We start from the raw sequence: 20045 nt of genomic DNA on the forward strand, positions 1-20045 counted from the left end.
AAAAATAACCCTTATCACAGATCGGTACCTTCAAGCCTAACAACATTAAAAGTATCCACAAAGTAGCAGGGCCATTCACCTACACTGAGGTAAAGCTATGTGGAGGTTAACAGCATGGGTTCTAGAGCCAGATCACTAGGATTGAAAGCTCAGTTCTGCTGCTTTCCAGTTCTATCACCTTAAGCTGGTTACACAACTTTTCTAGGTCATTCCCAAAACTGAGTGAATAATAGTACCAACCTCAAAACTATTATGTGAAAATTGAACATGTCAATATATAAAGTGACTAAAACAGGGTCTGCCCTAGAGTGAGTATTACATGATTATAAGCTATTATCAATATTACATGCCAATGTCAATTGGGAGTGCTGAGAATGCCAGTGTAAGGGGAGAATACCAGGACTGCTCCTCATGTCTCTCACAGTGTAATGTGGGACAAAGACATATAAACTGATCATTATAATACACTTCAGTAAATACATGTGCATGGGTGAAAAAAGAAGCACCTAACCCATTTGGGGACTAGGTGGAAGTGAAGAGTTTGGAGAAGGCTTCCTGAGAAGATGATGGGTGAACTAAGCAACAAATAGTGAGCAGAGAGTGGCTCCTTGGCTCCGAAGTAGAAATCAAGTCGTCTGCTAGGAGTGGTAGTGAGAAAAGCAAAGTAAGAGACTTAGATTGTGGTAATAACGTAAAGCTTACCAAGAACAACTAATCATGAAGTTGTAATGATAATCTTGCCTCAGCCTCCCAAAATGTTGAGATTACAGGTGTAAACCACCATGTCCTGCCAGTTTTGTTTCTTTTTGTTCAGGATTGCTTTGGCTATTCAAGGTCTTTTGTGGTTTCGTACCGATTCCAGGATGATTTTTCTATTTCTGTTATTGGTATTTCAATAGGTATTGCATTGAATCTGTAGATTGACTTGGGTCCTATTCACAGTTTAACAATATTAATTCTTTGAATCTACAAGCTTGGGATATTTTTCCGTTCTTCGTGTGTTCTCTTCATTTTTTTTAAATCACTGTTTTGTAATTTTTATTTTATAGATTATTTGCTTCTTTAGTAAAATTTATTCTTAGGAAATTTTCTTTGTCGTTACTGTAAATGGGATTTCTTTTTCAGATTGTTCTCTGTTGATATATAGAAATGCTATTTATTTTTGTGAGTTAATTTTTTTTTTTTTTTGAGGTGGAGTCTCACCCTGTCACCCAGGCTGGAATGCAATGGTGCGATCTCGGCTCATTGCAACCTCTGCCTCCAAGGTTCAAGTGATGCTCCTGCCTCAGCTTCCCAAGTAGCTGGGATTACAGGTATGCGTCACCACTCCTGGCTAATTTTTTATATCTTTAGTAGAGACAGGGTTCCACCATGTTGGCCAGGCTGGCCTCGAACTCCTGACCTTGTGATCTGCCTGCCTCAGCCTCTCAAAGTGCTGGGATTACAGCCATGAGCCACTGTGCCCAGTGCAAATTAATTTTATATCCTGCAAGTTCATGAAAAATTTTTTTATCAGTTCTAACAGTTTAATTTTTTGTGGAATCTAGGTTTTTCTAAATATAATATCATGTTGTCTGTGAACAAGAATAATTTGTTGGCTTATTTTTCAATTTGGAAGCCCTTCATTTCCTTCTCTTAACTAATTGCTCTGGCTAGGACTTATAGTACTGTGTTGAATAAAAGTGGTAAAAGTGGGCATCCTTGTCTTATTCTAAATCTTTTCCAAAAGGTTTTCTATTTTTTCCCATTCAGTAAGATGTTAGGCATGGTTTGTCATATGCGGCCTTTATTATATTGAGCTATTTTCCTTCTACACCCAGTTTGCTGACACTTTTTATCATGAAGGGATGTTGAGTTTTATCAAATGCTTTTTCAGGATATATTGAAACTAGTAAATGTTTTTTGTTTTTACCTATTAATTTTATGTATTCTATTAATTGATTTGCATCCATGGGATATATCACTCTTGATCATGACGGATAAATGATATTATGTTATTGAGTCCATTTTGCTAGCATTTTGCTGATGATTTTTGCATCTACATTCATCTGGTATGCCAGCTTGTACTTTTTTGTTGTTGTTATTTCCTTATCTGCATTTGATATCAAGGTAATGACAACTTCATGGAATGAATTTTAAAGTTTCCTCTTCTTGATTTTTTTTTTTGGACTAATTTGAGTGGAATTTGTGTTTGTTCTTCTTTAAATGTTTGGTAGAATTGAGCAGGGAAGCCATCAGGTCCTGGGTTTTATTTGAAGGGAGACTTTTTATTACTGTTTCAATCTCGTTACTCATTATTGGTCTGTTCATGCTTTCTCTTTCTTCATAGTTCATTCTTGGGAGGTTGTACGTGTCCAGGAATCTATCCATTTCTTCTAGGTTTTCCTATTTGTTTGCATATAGGTATTTATGATACTACCTAATGATAATGTGTTTATGACAAAATCTAATGATCTGTGGTATCAGGTCTAATGTCTCGTTTTACAACGGTGATCCTATTTATTTTGTTATTCTCTCTCCTTTCTTAGTCTAGTTAAAGTTTTGGTGGTTTTGTTTGTTCTTTCAAAAAACAGCCTTTTTATTTTGTTAATCCTTTGTAATTTCTTAGTCTTAATTTATTTATTTGTGCTCTGACCTATATCATTTTTTTTCCATCTACCAGTTTGGGGTTTGGTTTGTTCCTATTTTTCTAGTTCTCTGAGGTGCATCATTAGGTTGTTTGTTTGAAATCTTTCTACTTGTATGATGTAGGCATTTATTTCTATCAACTTCCCTTCTAGAACTGCTTCTGCTGTAACCCATAAGTTTGGTATTTCCATTTTTGTTTTTCTCAAGGAACTTTTAAACTCCTTTTTTACTTCTTCATTGACCTGTTCACTGTTTGGGAGCATGTTCTTTAAATTCCATGAACTTTTACAGTTTCCAACATCCATTCTGTTATTGATTTCTACTTTTATTTTATTGTGATCACTGTAAAACATATAGTGAGTGACAGAGAAGAGAAATGAAGCATTTTAAGTCAAGTTATACAGTAGATTTGGAAACTATAATATGTAATATATTTGAAAGTACACAGGATATTTTAGGGAGGAAAAAATGGTTATCAAAAACTGCAGAGAAATTTCTAAAACTAAAATTTTTACATTTATTATCTGTGTAATGAATTGTTCTTTTCCAGGACATACCCTTTTCTTTCGATTTCCTCACTGAAAAGATCTTAATGTCATCATTTCTAGGAGGCTTTCCTGACTGCTCCCTAGCCCAGCTTCAATAACAGCAGAGGTAACTGCTTTCACTTTTGTATGCTCTCACACTCTAGGACTTATTGTTACATGTAGGCACTAAACCACTTTAAGCACTTCCTAGGCACAGGTTGAGTTGAGGGTATATAAGAAAATTGTATAACCCCTCACTGAAAAATTTAGTCCAGAGGGAAGATTAACATATCATACAATTAATTTGATTAGTGATCTGATGTGAAACAGCAAGAAGCTGATGAACCTCCCTTCTACCCTGAATTTGGGAAGAAGAATAAAATCTGTCTACTGGAGGTTTCATCTGAGCAATTTCAAAGGATGTTAGAATGAGTTTAATGATGAATTATGACAAAGAGCATTTTAAAGAGTTGAAAGAGGATGTGTGAAGTCAAAGGCACTAGTAGAAAAACGAAGACTTTGGCCATCTTATTATACATATTTTCACAGTGTATTTTACTCACAGGGTGACGTGTCTGTTATGTGACTTGGCTATGAGATTTTTGCCGTTCACATTTATTTATTTATTTATTTATTTATTTCATCCCAGTACTTAGCCTAGTGCTCTCTGGTGTTCGATCAATCTTGTTTGAATGAATAAATCAATAACAAGAGTAACATTGCAAAAGTGGTTCAAGATGAGACATGCCAATATAATAAAAGGGAATAATTTGATTTAGCTTTTATAGTATTATGCACGAAGTAGGCATTTTTAAATCTTCTTAAGTGGAGACAGGTCTATATAGAGGAGAAAAAACAGATTTGCAAGAAATTTCATTGTCTGTTAAGTCAGATGTGATGAACTATGATGAAAAAGTAGAAAATTTTCCAGTAACAAAACTGTATTTCTCTTCGTTGGACTTTCTAATAAAGTAACTTTAGCACTCAAAAAAAGTCATCTAAAGATTAACCACTGGATGACAGATGTACATGGAACATGAGAGTAGTGATATATTCAAGGATTTTTTATTTGTAGTTAAACTGAAATATGACTGAAAAAGATCTTTTCAAAACTGGATAGTTTATAAACAATTATCAGAGATCAAATACAGTGAAACTCATAGCTAGCTAGTCACAGAAGACAAGTAAGGTTTATATTTTACAACACCTTATTGTCTATTTCTAATGAGAGCAAAAACTTTATTAATTGCTTTGGGGCAGATATTTTTAGACAATTCTAGAAACACATATAACAATATTAACTCCATTTGAAAAAAATATTTCACTGAGTAAAGTAAAATTACCTACCTAGTTGTAATCTGTAAAATAAAAGCAGTAAATTAGTAACATTATCATTAGTACTAAAGAGAAAAAGGTTTTATTTAATCATTGAGTATGAATCCCTTAAAGTAGAAATGTAATTCCACACTAACATCTACCAACTGGTAACAGTAGAATAATCATTCTGTAATAAAAGAACACTACCAACTGTTAAAAGTTGTAAATTTATCCAGGCACAGTGGTTCATGTCTCTAAACCCAGTGCTTTGGAAGGCCAAGGTAGGAGGATCCCTGGAGGCCAAAAGTTCAAGACCAGCTTGGACAACATAGTAAGACCCCATCTCTACAAAAAAATAAAAAAGAAAAGCAAAATAACTGGGTGTGGTGGCATGCACCTGCAGTCCTCGCTGTTTGTGAAACTCGGGCAGGAGGATTGCTTGAGCCCAGGAGTTCAAGGTTACAGTGAGCAATGATCATACCACTGCCATCTAGCCTAGGTGACAAAGAAAGACCTGTCTCAGAAAACATAAAATTATAAATTTGTACTAGAAATCCTAACCAAAGCAATTAGGCCAGAAAAAGAAATAAAAGGCATTCCAATTGGAAAGAAAGAAGTAAAATTAATGTCTGCAAATGACATTTTCTTATATGTAGAAAACCCTAAAGACTGCACACACACACACACACACACACACACACACACACACACACACACACAAAGCTGTTAGAACTAATAGACAAGTGTAGTAAAGTTGCAGAATGCAAAGTCAACATACAAAAATCACTTGTGTTTCTACACACTAACAAAGAATAATCCAAAAGGGCATTTATGTTAAAAACTCTCAGTAAACTAAGTATTGAAGGAAATATCTCAAAACAGCAGCCATATATGAAAAACCCATACCCAACGTCATACTGAATGGGCAAAATCTGGAAGCATTCCCCTTGAAAACCAGCACAAGACAAGGATGCCCTCTCTTAGCACTCCTATTCAACATAGTATTAGAAGTTCTGGTCAGGGTGATCAGGCAAGAGAAAGAAATAAAGGGCAACCAAATAGGAAGAGAGGAAGTCAAACTATCCCTCTTTGTAGGTGACATGATCCTATATCTAGAAAACCCCATCATCTCAGTCCAAAAGCTTCTTAAACTGAGAAACAACTTCAGCAAAGTCTCAGAATGCAAAATCAATGTGCAAAAATCACAAGCATTCCTATACACCAACAACAGTCAAGCCAAGAGCTAAATCAGAAACAAAATTTCCATTCACGATTTCCACAAAAAAAATAAAATAGGAATACAGCTAAGCAGGGAAGTGAAAGTTCTCTACAGAGGGAATTACAAAACACCGTTCAAAAAAATCAGAGATGACACAAACAAATGGAAAAACATTCTATGCTCATGGATAGGAAGAGTCAATATTGTTAAAATGGCCATACTGCCCAAAGCAATTTATAGATTCAGTGCTAATCCTATCAAGCTACCATTGACATTCTTCACAGAAGTAGAAAAAACTGTTTTAAGATTCATATGAAGCAAAAAATAAACCCAAATAGACAAGGCAATCCTAAGCAGAAAGGGTGAAGCTGTAGGCATTGTGCTACATGACTTTAAACTATACTACAGTGTTACGGTGACCACAATGCATGGTACTGGTACAAAAACAGACACATAGACCAAAGGAACCAAATAAAGAGCCCAGAAATAAGACTATGCACCCACAACTATATGATCTTTGACAAATGTGACAAAAACAAGGAATGGGGAAAGGATTCCCTATTCAATAAATGGTGCTGGCATGACTGCCTAGCCATATACAGAAGATTGAAAGTAGAACCTTTCCTTACACCATATGTAAACATTAACTCCAGATGAATTAAATACTTCAATGTAAAACTCAAAACTGTAAAAATCCTGGGAGACAAACTAGGCAATATCATTCAAGACATAGGCACAGGCAAAGATTTCTTGACGAAGATGCCAAAAGCAATTGCAACAAAAGCAAAAATTGGCAAATGGGATCCAATTAAGAAAAAGAGCTTCCTCAACACAAAAGAAACTATCAACAGAGTAAACAAGTAGCCTACAGAATGGGAGAAAATGTTTGCAAACTATGAATCCAACAAAGGTCTAATACGCAGAATCTATAAGGAACTTAAATGAATTCACAAGACACAAAAAACCCCATAAAAAAGTGGGCAAAGGACATGAACTGACACTTTTCAAAAGAAGACATACATGCGACCAACAATCATATGAACAAAAATACATCACTTATCATTAGAGAAATGCAATCAAAACCATAATGAGATGCCATCCGTATTAGTTCATTTTCACACTGCCGATAAAGACATACCCAAGAATGGGCAATTTACAAAAGAAAGGAATTTAATAGACTTACAGTTACACGTGGCTGGGGAGGCCTCACAATCATGGCGGAAGGTGAAAGGTGTGTCTCACATGGAGGCAGACAAGAAAAGAGAGCTTGTGCCGGGAGACTCCCATTTTTGAAACCGTCAGATCTCATGAGACTTACTCACTATTATGAGAATAGCACAGGAAAGACCTGCCCCCATGATTCAATTTCCTTCCTCTGGGTCCCTCCCATGACATGTGGGAATTCAAGATGAGATTTGGGTGGGGACACAGCCAAACCATACCATTCTGCCACTGACCCCTCACAAATCTCATGTCATCACATTTCAAAACATGTCATGCCTTCCCAACAGTTTCCCAATGTCTTAACTCATTTCACCATTAATTCAAAAGTCCATAGTCCAAAGTCTTATCTGAGACAAGGCAAGTCCCTTCTGCTTATCATCCTGTAAAATCAAAAGCAAGTTAGTTACTTCTTAGATACAATGGAGGAACAGGCAATGGGTAAATACAGCCATTTCAAATGGGAGAAATTGGCCAAAACAAAGGAGTTACAGGCACCATGCAAGTCCGAAATCTGATCATTTTAAAGCTCCAAAATGATCTCCTTTGACTCCAGGTCTCACATCCGGGTTACTCTAATGCAAGAGGTAGGTTCCCATGGTCTTAGGTAGCTCTGCCCCTGTGGCTTTGCAGGGTACAGCCTCCCTCCCTGCTGCTTTCATGGGCTGGCATTGAATGTCTGCAGCTTTTCCAGGCGCATGGTGTAAGTTCTCAGTGGATCTATCATTCTGGGGTCTGAAGGATGGTGGTCTTCTTCTCAAAGCTCCACTAGGCAGTGTGGAGCTTTTGTGGGGGCTCCAACCCCACATTTCCTCTCTGAACTGCCCCAGTAGAGGTTCTCTATGAGGGCTCTGCCCTTGCAGCAGACTCCTGCCTGCACATCCAGACATTTCCGTATATCCTCTGAAATCTAGGCAGAGGCTCCCAAACCTCAATTCTTGTTTTCTGTGCACTTGCAGGCCCGACACCATTTGCAAGCCACCAAGGCTTGGGGCCGACACCCTGTGAAGCCATGGCTCAACATGTACCTTGGCCCCTTTTAGCCATGGCTGGATCTGGAGCAGTTGGGATGTAGGGCACCATGTCCAGAGGCTGCAGAGAGCATTTGAGCACTGGACTTGGACCACAAAACCATTTTTCCCGTCTAGGCCTCTGGACCTGTTATAGGAGGGTCTTCCATGCAGGTCTCTGAAATGCCCTGGAGACATTTTCCCCGTTGTCTTGGCTATTAACATTAGGCTCAAAAAAAAAAAAAAAAAAAAAAAAAATCAGCTTCGCTTTACTTACGCAAATTTCTACAGCAGTCTTGAATTTCTCCCCAGAAAATGAGTTTTTCTTTTCTAGTACATAGCTGGGCTACATATTTTTTAAACTTTTATGCTCTGCTTTCTTTTTAAAGATAAGTTCGGCCGGGGGGGTTGGCTCAAGCCTGTAATCCCAGCACTTTGGGAGGCCGAGATGGGCGGATCACGAGGTCAGGAGATCGAGACCATCCTGGCTAACACGGTGAAACCCCATCTCTACTAAAAAATACAAAAAACTAGCCGGGCGAGGTGGCGGGCCCCTGTAGTCCCAGCTACTCGGGAGGCTGAGGCAGGAGAATGGCGTGAACTCGGGAGGCGGAGCTTGCAGTGAGCTGAGATCCGGCCACTGCACTCCAGCCTGGGCGACAGAGTGAGACTCCGTCTCAAAAAAAAAAAAAAAAAAAAAGATAAGTTCCAGTTTCAGATAATTTTTTTGTTCATGCATATGAGTGTACACTTTTAGAAACAGCCAGGTTACATCTTGAATGTTTTGCTGCTTAGAAATTTCTTCAGCCAGATACCCTAAATTATCTTTCTCAAGTTCAAAGTTCCACAGATCTCTAGGGCAGGGGCCAAATGCTGCCAGTCTCTTTGCTAAAGCATAACAATAGTCACCTTTGCTCCAGTTCCCAACAAGTTTCTCATCTCTATCTGAGACCACCTCAGCCTGGGCCTTATTGTTCATGTCACCATCAGCATTTTGGTTAAGGCCATCAACAAGCCTCCAGAAAGCTCCAAACTTTCCCACATTTTCCTATCTTCTTCTGAGTCCTCCAAACTGTTCCAGCCTCTGTCTATTACCCAGTTCCAAAGTCACTTCCACATTTTTGAATATCTTTTCAGCAATTGGTACCCACTCTACTGGTACCAATAATTTACTGTATTAGTCCATTTTCACACTGCTGATAAAGACATACCTAAGACTGGGCAATTTACAAAAGAGAGATTGAATGGACTTACAGTTTCATGTGTCTGAGGAGTCTTCACAATCGTGGCAGAAGGTGAAAGGCATGTTTCACATGGTGGCAGACAAGAGAAGAGAGCTTGTGCAGGGAGACTTCCATTATTAAAACCATCAGATCTCATGAAACTTACTCACTATTATGAGAACAGCATGGGAAAGACCTGCCCCCATGATTCAATTACCTCCCACTGGGTCCATCTCACAACATGTGGGAATTCAAGATGAGATCTGGGTGGGGACACAGCCAAACCATATCACCAGCCAACACCAGTCAGAATGGCTACTACTAAAAAATCAAAAAACAACAGATGCTGGTGAAGTTGTGAAGAGAAAGAAATGCTTTTACACTGATGGTAGGAATGTAAATTAGTTCAACCATTGTGGAAGAGAGTGTGTCAATTTTTCCAAGACCTAAAGACAGGAATGCCATTTGACCCAGCAATCCTATTACTGGATATATACCCAAAGGAATGTAAATCATTCTATTATAAAGACACAAGCACATATGTGTTCCTTGCAGCACTATTTGCAGTAGTAAAAATATCCAGTCAACCTAAATGCTCACCATAGATAGACCAAATAAAGAAACTTTGTACATATACACCATGAAATCTATGCAGACTTGAAAAACAACAAGATTATGTTCTTTGCAGGGACATGGATGGAGCTGGAGACCATTGTCCTTAGCAAACTAACACAGAAACAGAAAACTAAGCACCACACTTACAAGTGGGAGCTAAATGATAAGAACACGTGGATACATAGATTGGAACAACACACTGGGGCCTATTGAAGGTTAGAAGGCAGAATGAGGGATAGGATCAGGGAAAATAACTAATTAGTACTAGGCTTAATAGCTGGGTGATGAAATAAGCTGTACAATGAACCTCTATGACACAAGTTACCTATGTAACCTGCACATGTACTCCTGAACTTAAAATAAAAGTAAAAAAACACATTTATAATAGCACCAATTAAAATAAAGACTTACAAATAAACTTAACCAAGAAGGTGAAAGTTCATGGATTGGAAAACTTTATATTGCTTAAATAATCATTCTACCCAAAGCAATGTACAAAGTGAATGCAATCTCTATCAAATTTTAGACATTCTTTTGCATAAATGGAAAAAAACATCTTGAAACTGATATGAAATCTCAAATGACCTCAAATAGGCAAAGCAATCTTGAGAAAGATAAACAAAGTCGAAAGCCTCAGGCTTTCTGATTTTAAAAAAATATTACAAAGCTACAGTAATTTAGACAGTGTGATAATAGCATAAAGACAAACATGTAGCTTAACTGAGCAGAATAGAGAACTCAGAAGTAAAACTTCATATGTATGGTCAGATGATATTCAATAAGGGTGTCAAGTCTTCATAATTGAGACAGTGTTGTCTCTTCAACAAATGGTGTTGGCAAAACTGAATGTCCACATGCAAAAGAATAAAGTTGAACTCTTACTTTATATCATATGCAATAATTAACTCAAAATAGATTAAAGAGTTAAATGTAAGACCTGAAATGATAACAGTCTTAGAAGAAAACAAGGGAAAATCTTCATGACACTGCATTTCACAATGTTTTCTTAAATGTAACACCAGTATAACACAAGAATCACAGGAAACAAAAGCAAAAATCATCAAGTGGTACTACATCAAACTTAAGAACTGCTGCACAGAAAATGAAAAAAATCAACGGAGTGAAAAATGCAACCTACAAATTGGGAAAAATATTTGCAAACTGCATATCTGATAATGAGTTACTATACAGTATATATACAAATTACAACTTTACAAATAACCCAATTAAAAATGGGCAACAGATTTGAATGGGCATTACTCTAAAGATATACAAATGGCCAACCAGCAGCATGAGAAGATACTCAACATCACTACTCATCAGAGAATGGGAAATCGAAACCTCAATGAGTTATCACCTCACACCCACTAGGATAACTACTATTATCCAAAAAAACAGAACAAAACAAATAACGAGAAACAGAGAAGATGTGGAGAAATTAAAACCTTTGTGCCCTATTGATAGGAAGGTAAAATGGTGCAACCTCCATGGAAAATAGTATGAAGGTTCCTCAAAGAATTAAAATGTAATTACTATATGATCAAGCAATCCTACTTAGGGGTATATATCTACAATAAATGAAACAGGATCTCAAAGAGATATTTGCATGACCATAATCACTGCAGCATTATTCACAATAGCTAACAGTAAGAAACAACCTATATGTCCATTGACAGATGAATGGATGAAGAAAATGTGGCATATACATACAATGAAATATTGCCATATACCATAACATTGATGAACCTTAAGGACATTATGCTAAGTGAAATAAGCCAGTCACAAACTCATTGCAGGATTCTACTATATAAGTGGATGTCATAGGCAAAATCTTAGAAGCAGAAAGTCGAATGGTTGTTGCCAGCGGCAGAGAGGAGGTATAAAAGCAGAATTGTTCAATGGGTATAGTGTTTCAGTCATGCAAGATGAAAAGTTCCAGAGAGCTGTTGCACAACAATGTTCATATAGTTAACACTACAGTATTGTACACATATAAATAGTTAAGATAGTAAATTTTATGTTTTTATCACCATAAAAAAGCTCTAAACTTGCCTTTTGGAATAAAAATGCTATATGAAATGTCTTTACTATAGTAAGAAACACAAAATACTTCGTCTGAATTATTTTACCTCTGCCTGCTTTTCAAGTACTCAATATTTCCTGAGATATTATTGAAGGTCAATGGGAAAGAACAATACAAAGAAAAATGAAGTTTGTCTTGCTCTTCAAAACTGTGCAGAGAAGACTAATAAGAAAAAAAAATCAAAGGATCATAGAAGAAATACATATGTTATGGAATATTTTTTCACTTCTCTGGAGCCCAGCTAAAAATGTATTTCTTCTGGGACATGCCAGGAGAACAAAAAGAAAATAATTGAAATGGAAACAGTCAAATAGATCCTATAGGGACTGAGATTTATATTTAATGATGTTAATTGTTGATCTCTTTCTTATCTAAAAGCATTGTAGTGAGGGCAAGGATTTTGCAGCTGATCAAGGAAAAAGACATGACCACTAGATGGAATTAGCCTTCAAAGACCTTTGTTTGGGCCATTTACAGGTTTGCATGTGGGGAAAGACCCTCATAGAATGAGAGGGTCCAGAGGTCCCCATTCAGAAGCAGAAGGAAGGTCCTCCTGGGGTGGATGGGGCATGGGTGATGGGGATTCATGTGCAAATAATGTCACTCAGCAGCAAGATGGGGAATCTCTGGGTCAGGGATCTCCAAAGGGCAGCAGCAGTCTGTCGTCATTTATACCTCTGGAGTTAATCATCTTGTCTACGGCCAACAGATAATGGGAGCAGTTTTGTAAAATTCTAAATGGCTACAATTCTATCGGGCTACATTTAAAACAACTGGATACATAAAAATTTGAATTTGGTACCCATGAGGTTTTGAGCTAATGGGTTCCAGCTTGCTATGAAGAAGTAAACAATTTAGGGCAATATAAAAGGGGGACATCCTTACTCCATTTATGTAACAAATACATCACAAAGCCTACTTGCTTAACAATAGAGAACAGAAATAGGCATCCATTTAAGGAATTTGGCATCTTAGGAAAATAATTATTTCTCCTGTTTTTTTTTTTTTTGTTTGTTTGTTTGTGTGTGTGCGTGTGTGTGTGTGTGTGTGTGTATTTTCTGTTTGTGTTTTAGACAGGGTCTTACTCTGCTACCCAGGATGGAGTGCAGTGATGCAATCACAGCTCACTGCAGCCTCAACTTCCCAGGCTCAAGCAATTCTCCCAACTCAGCCTCCCAAGTAACTGAGACTACTGGCACACATGCCCCCACATCCAGCTAATTTTCTTTCTTTTTCTTTTTTTTTTTGTAGAGATGAGGACTGACTATGTTGCCCCGCCAGGTTCTTCTCCAACTCCTAAGCTCAAGCATTCCTCCTGACTCAACCTCCCAAGGTGCTGAGATTACAGGGGTGAGTCACCACACCAACCTCTCCTAACTGTTTTTTAAATGAAGCTATGTTATTTTCAAAGGAAGTAAATGTGTTATTTAGTAGTCTTTGGAAAGCTCAAATATATTTTTTGTGACATAAAAAATGTTTTGTGCTTATGATGATGTATCTAGTTTATCTTCACGGTCTCTAAGTTTGTTTTATTTGCTTGATTGTACTGAAGTAAAATATGTCTTGTCATTTTGAGATTTTTGAAAAATGTTTGGAAGACAGGTATGGAGACTGTGAAATGGGTCAACTTACTATTAATTTTGAAAATTTGGTTTTAACTGGAAAAACTGTTCTTCAATTACAACAGTCTTTAATGGTTCTTTAATAAGACTATTTGTAAATAAAATTAGTCATGAAATCAAAACATTTCTAGTTTTTCATGTGTAATTTAATACATATGTAAATATATTCTTAAAGACCAATTCAATAAACTTTAAAATCTTTTTTTAATGTAATGGGATAATTTTCATTAAGTAATGTATAACGTTTATCACATTTCATTTTTGCTGTTTTCTGAATGCAGCCCAAGTTGACTAATTTCAAACTATAAAAACATATTTGCTTATGAATACTTAAGACATTTATCATATGATGCCATTTGAGAACTATATTAAAATATCATAATGTCTTTTTAGTAATAATGATATCACAATATCTGGGCTATGCATCAAAATGCAGAGGAAGCCATTATACAGGATAGGTTATATCCTGTAATATTATGGTTTCAAAAATATGGCAAAAGGAACCCTATTGCCTTTACATAAACACATAGATTGGAAGCAAATAAGAGGAAGAATTTCAGGTTTAAATTTAAGAGAATCTCATGAAGTAGATAAACTAGACAGAATTACCCTATCTGATAACATTCCTTGGGTCCTTCTAGATTCATGTTTTGAACATCCTGTCATTTCTAATAAGTATTTAGAGCACCGAATCACAGAGACAGCTGAAATTAGAGAATGCTGAAACCTTAAGCAAAAGCGGTTAACCCCAATCAAGTCTCAATAATTAATATCAGTAGTTGGCAGCTGAGCCTGGATGTCATCATATATTATAGATGATGAGGCTACAGTGAATTAAATCTTGTGGCTGAGGAAACCACTTTCCCCTTGGTTAGAAAACATATTTCATACCTTATTTTACAACCAGGTGTGTAGCTTTCACCACTACAGCAATTGGGTCAGAGTATAGATTCATAAAATAAGTATAAACGTGGATTGGGAGCAGTCGGCAATTTAAACTCTAGCCATTCCAAAGTGAAATTCCAGGCCTAATTGAGCTCCAGTGGTTGTCAGCAGCTTATATGATCAAGTTTTTACAAACTGTCTCTTCTGCCTAATTGTGCTATCTTTGGTCTGTCTCCTCACAGGGATTCGCTATGTGCATCCTCCTAGTCTCACAGCTTTGTTCATGTCTTGGCAGCCTTCAGTTTCAAACTTAAGACTGTGGGAGGTTATGCATTCTGTTACAGGCTTCTTACTTGGAAAACCTTTATAAATTAATTATGAAACTAGTTTGGATATTATGTTACTGGTGTAAACTTAAGCAACACTGAGGATCTTAAGGTACATATTGAAACCCTGAATTCTGTGAATCACTGAATATGACTGATTTTTATAGTTTTAGTATGGACCACCTTACTTCATTTTTTATTACAATTTTGTAAACTAAGACAGGACAGCAAAATAAGAGCACGAATTGGGTTAGTCACATAACTTTTATTTCCTATTATCTTCTTTGACTCTTTCTTTACAATGACTTTTTTGTCATGTTTTTGGTAGTTTTATAATTTTTTCTAAAAGTCTTATCTGTACTCTGGACAAGGTATATCAGTTGTAAAAACTAAACACTTATTCAACTACGAAGCCAGTCAGGCTATGGAAGCCCTTTAGGTAGGCACTTCATTTGCATTTAAAGTGTAATTAGAGAGAAATATGTTGAGTTTTAAAGCAAGTATATGAAAAGCTTTTCAAGGTTTTTCAAATCTGGATAACATAATCCAGGAATTGGATTTAAAATATTTGTTTTATAGGAGAAAGGATGAAATTCTAGCTTTGATTGCACAAGGAACTCAGGAAAATTAGGGAGACAGAGCTTGCTGGTAGTTACCAGAGGCATACAACTCCCTCACTGGTCTGATCTCTGCTGCTCCCAGCTCGCACCCATATCCCTCCTTACTCTCCAAGCGACTCCAAATAAGTAGCAGATCAGGGACAGCAAGGCAGAAGAAGTTATATAGACAACCTTCTACGGGAGGCTGCTTCCTCCTCACCCAAACACTCAGGGCCCACAAGGAATGAAAGAAAATCTGGGGTTTTTACTATTAAATTAAAAGGAAGCCATTATCCTCAGCAAACTAATGCAGGAACAGAAAAACAAGGACCTAATGTTCTCACTTACAAGTGGCAGCTGAACAATGAGAACACATGGACACATGGTGGGCAACAACACACGCTGGGGCCTGTGGTGGGGAGGCAGGAGGAGGGAGAGCATCAGGGAGAATAGCTAATGGATGTTGGGCTTAATACCTAGGTGATGGGTTGACCTGTGCAGCAAATCATCATGGCCTCTTTTTACCTCTGTAACAAACCTGCACTTCCTGCGCATGTACCTGGGAACTTAAAATAAAAATGTAAAAAAGATATAAAAAGTAATAAAGTAAAAGGAATGCAGTATTAGGAATATCATGAGATATTAAATGCAGGGGTAATAAAGAATGATTTTTAAATAAGAAATTTTCTTCTTTCTAGTTTAATGTATTAAAATGTGTTTATGTAATTGCATATTTGTTATATTACTGTGTTTTTCTGTATCATGTTTATAACATGGCTAAACTACATTAGATCCATTTGTAATAAAAAAAATATTACTCCGCTTTGTTATAATATTAACTTACAAGTATGCATTCAAGCTATAAGTAAATTATTCAGAATCAAAAGCAATCTGAGCTAGGCGTGGTGGCTCACACCTGTAATTCCAGTACTTTGGGAGGTTGAGGCAAGTGGATCACGAGGTCAGGAGATTGAGACCATCCTGGCTAACATGGCGAAACTCCGTCTGTACTAAAAATACAAAAAATTAGATGGGTATGGTGACATGTGCCTGTAGTCCAAGCTACTCAGGAGACCGAGGCAGGAGAATCCCTTGAACTCTGGAGGCGGAGGTTGCAGTGAGCCGAGATTGCACCACTGCACCCCAGCCTGGGTGACAGAGTGAGACTCCATCTCAAAAAGCAAAAGAAAAAAAATGAAAATTATTTTAACCCTCATTTACCTTCCATGTCTATAATTGTAAAACATAGAAATACTAATATGGCTATTAGAGATTACTCAGTGTTGCCTTGAGGCTCTAGTTAAGACAATAGAAATGAATACACTCCTCTAGTTGTAAACACAATGAAATGTTATGAACTATTTTTAAGAGAAAAATCCCTACCCACTTGTGTAATGAATTATTGCTATGTGTTAATGATATATGTTGACATAGCTCATAGATAGCACATACATAGAGCAATAAATATTGAAATGTTTTCTTTATTCATGCTAGCTCTCTTCAATCCATTTTAAACATTTAAGGGACTTTGTCATAAAATAATTTTTTATTAAAGTGAATTGTATATAAATCTCAATTCACAATGACTATTTTTTTTTAAAGACAAGGAGGAGAATGATAAGTAAGCATTCTGCTATTGATATATTCAGCCACAGGGTGTCATTCTTGGAGTACAGATTAGCCTGTCTAGAAGCAATACTCTGGCAGCAGATACCAAACACCATATCATATTCAGTATGTTGAATACATAATGAAAGCTCCTGACTTTTAGCCTAATTTAATACTTCTTTATACTCAGCAAACTACATCATTAGACATTTTCCAGATCTATTTTGTAATTTTGAAATTATCTTTAGAATAAAAGTATGAAGACAAGAAACAAAATTTCTAGTCAACTCAACCTCAGTGAATTGAATTAGATTGCTAGTCTTGGGAAGACAGTGAGAGAAAATATACAATAGGACCTGCTCTCTTATATTCAGAGAGACTTATAGGGGAAAACAACAAAGTTAACAGGTAGCCATACTTATAAAAAGCATTTTCCATTTAAAAATTATTTCCATTTATTTCATCAAACTAATAGATTATATTGTACCAGTGCATGACTCAAGAAAACTCCAAACATGCTTAATATAGCTTTTTTATGCTGAATTTGCAAAGCGTCTTAGGCAGAAAGTTAGCATAGACTATGAAACTATAGTCTTACTCAAATCAGTTTAAACTTGGCACCAGATATTCCACTTTGTCTTCTCCCACTTTGGGTACAACTCATCTGAAAAAGGGTAGCTTTAACCATGGTGCATAAGTCATGAAAATGGCTTGGAAAGACCTTATTAAAATGGGGCCAGATAAAGGTTAAGAAAAGGTGATATTAACCTGACACTTTGCATCTCCCTTCTTTAATCACTGGTAATGCGGAGAGACTTAACCCTCTATCATAAACTTGAGATGGAAATTTCTTCATGCCTACTTATATTGCTCCCAACCCATCATCATGTGTAGAAAACAGATCAATGTTTCAGACTTTCATTCAGTGAGCTTTTTTCAAATATGACCCATAATAGAGAGAAAACCAGACATGATTCACGCACTCATGCAGCTTAGTCTCTAGTGAGTGAGAGAGACATGAATCAACCACGCAAGTAAGACATAACATTCCAATGTGGTTAGCGCTAAGAAAGAGAAACACACCACAGCGCTACAAATGCTTATTTAATTGGGAATTTTACCAATGACTAGAGAAGAATTTCCTGAGTTAGCCAAGGCCGAGCTAGGGTATGGTCAATGAGTAATACTAACCAATCAAATAGAGAACAGAGAGAGGTCGGGTCTGGAGCCTGTCAGGAAGAGAGCATCACGAGCTCCAGTAACTGAAGAAGCTCAGGTCGCATCGGACAGATGGTGAAGACAATGTGGTGTGAAAGGCTGAACTGGTAGTCAATAAGCCATATGAAAGATTTCAGTCTTTGCTGTTTGGTCTTTATCCTAAGAGCAAGAGGAAGCCGATGAAAGTTTCCAAGCAAGAAGAAGTATGAGGGAGGGGAAAGTGTTGAATATTCTAAGGTTCAGATCTGCACTTTGAGATAGATTATTCTGAGTTTAGGATAAAAAAGGAATTTTTGGTGGACAAAGGTGGTTCTTGGAAAACCAGTTACAAGCTAGAAGTTGGGGGCTTATATTAAACAAAAGTTAAAACTCAGAATAAGATGGACTTGAGACATATAGAAAGGAATTCCTTTTCTATCTAGGGATTCTATGTGGGGATGAATCTTTGATTTCATCTCATTAATGGCTAGTGAGATTTCATTGTACAAAAAAAGTTGATTTAAGGGACTAAACCTGGCTGGGTGCAATGGGTCACACCTGTGATCCCAGCACTTTGAGAAGCCAAGGTGGGAAGATCGCTTGGGCCAGGAGTTCGACACTAGCCTGGGCAAAAAAACTGAGACCTTGTCTCTTCCAGAAAATTTTAAAACTTTGTGAGGTATGATGGCTCACACCTGTAGTCCAAGCTACTCTGGTGCCTAAGTACTTCAACATCATCCCAAGAAAGGTAAAAGGAGGTTTCCTGACTTATGGTCACATATTTCAACTACTCATGCATATTCGAAGATATATATCACCACATACTCCTCCAAAAATTATTATAACAATTAAATTTTTACCAGAAAACAAACAGGAGACCCAATTGTCCCACGTTCTTGATACCTCTGAGCAATGTCAATCTTTTTTATCTTGACTTATAAAGCTCAGTTTAAAAAAACTCACTCTCTTGTCATTTCCTCAATTAAGAAGCAGTTGAACATGTTTTCACAAGTTTATTAGCTATCTTTATATCTTTTATATGAATTGCCTATTTGCATTTGCACAGTGCTAGGACAGTGTTTGACTTTTTCTGAAAGATTTATAAAAGCTATAGTTTTTATGTTTTGTTACAAATTATCTCCCTGCTTGTTTAATAAAAGCAAGCTAAGGACCTCTGCTAACCCTCAAACTGTACTACCTGCCACTGCTTCTGCTTCCTCACGATTTTAAATTTCCTTATAACTTCAGCTAGTTCATGGCCACTTAGTCTTATTGTCATCTCTATAGAGTTTTTGTATTTAGAAAATAAAATTACAGGACAGCCAATTAAATTTGAACTTCAGATAAAACAACACATTTTTTTAACTGTAAGTATGTCTCTTGCAATATTTGGGACATAACTATGAAATTGCATGTTTTTATTTAAAATTGAAATTTAATTAGCTGTTCTGAATTTTTGTGACAACCTTATCTCTGTTTCAAGCTAGCTAATTCACTCCATATTTGTCCACCCAAATTCCAACAAATAAGAATAATATTATTCTATTCTACCCCAATTTTAAGTTAACTTATAAGTCGCAAGTCTTCTAATGGATTAATTGCCTTTAGGTGAATTGCCCAGGACAGCACTGAAACTGAGGGAGCTCCCATCAACAGAATCAGGATTTTATCAGAGAAGAATGGGAAAGTTATGGAATCCATGACTATTAAGTAAAAAATATATCACTTTTCCACTTAGAGATTTTTTAAAAATAAATCTGCAATAATAGTTTTAAATTATAATCATTTTTTTTTTTTTTTTTTAGTTTTAAAATACAGTATTATTTGATAAAGGCCCTACATCTTCACGTATCTAGATTTTTCAGAAAAATCAAGAAGCGATGTGGTAGACTGAATAATGACCCATGAAAGATGTCTATCTCCTAACCCTGGAATCTGCAATTGTGTTGCCGTATGTGTCAAAAG

The sequence above is a fragment of the Rhinopithecus roxellana genome, chromosome 2, assembly GCF_007565055.1.
Source record: "Rhinopithecus roxellana isolate Shanxi Qingling chromosome 2, ASM756505v1, whole genome shotgun sequence".
Lineage (NCBI taxonomy): Eukaryota > Metazoa > Chordata > Mammalia > Primates > Cercopithecidae > Rhinopithecus > Rhinopithecus roxellana.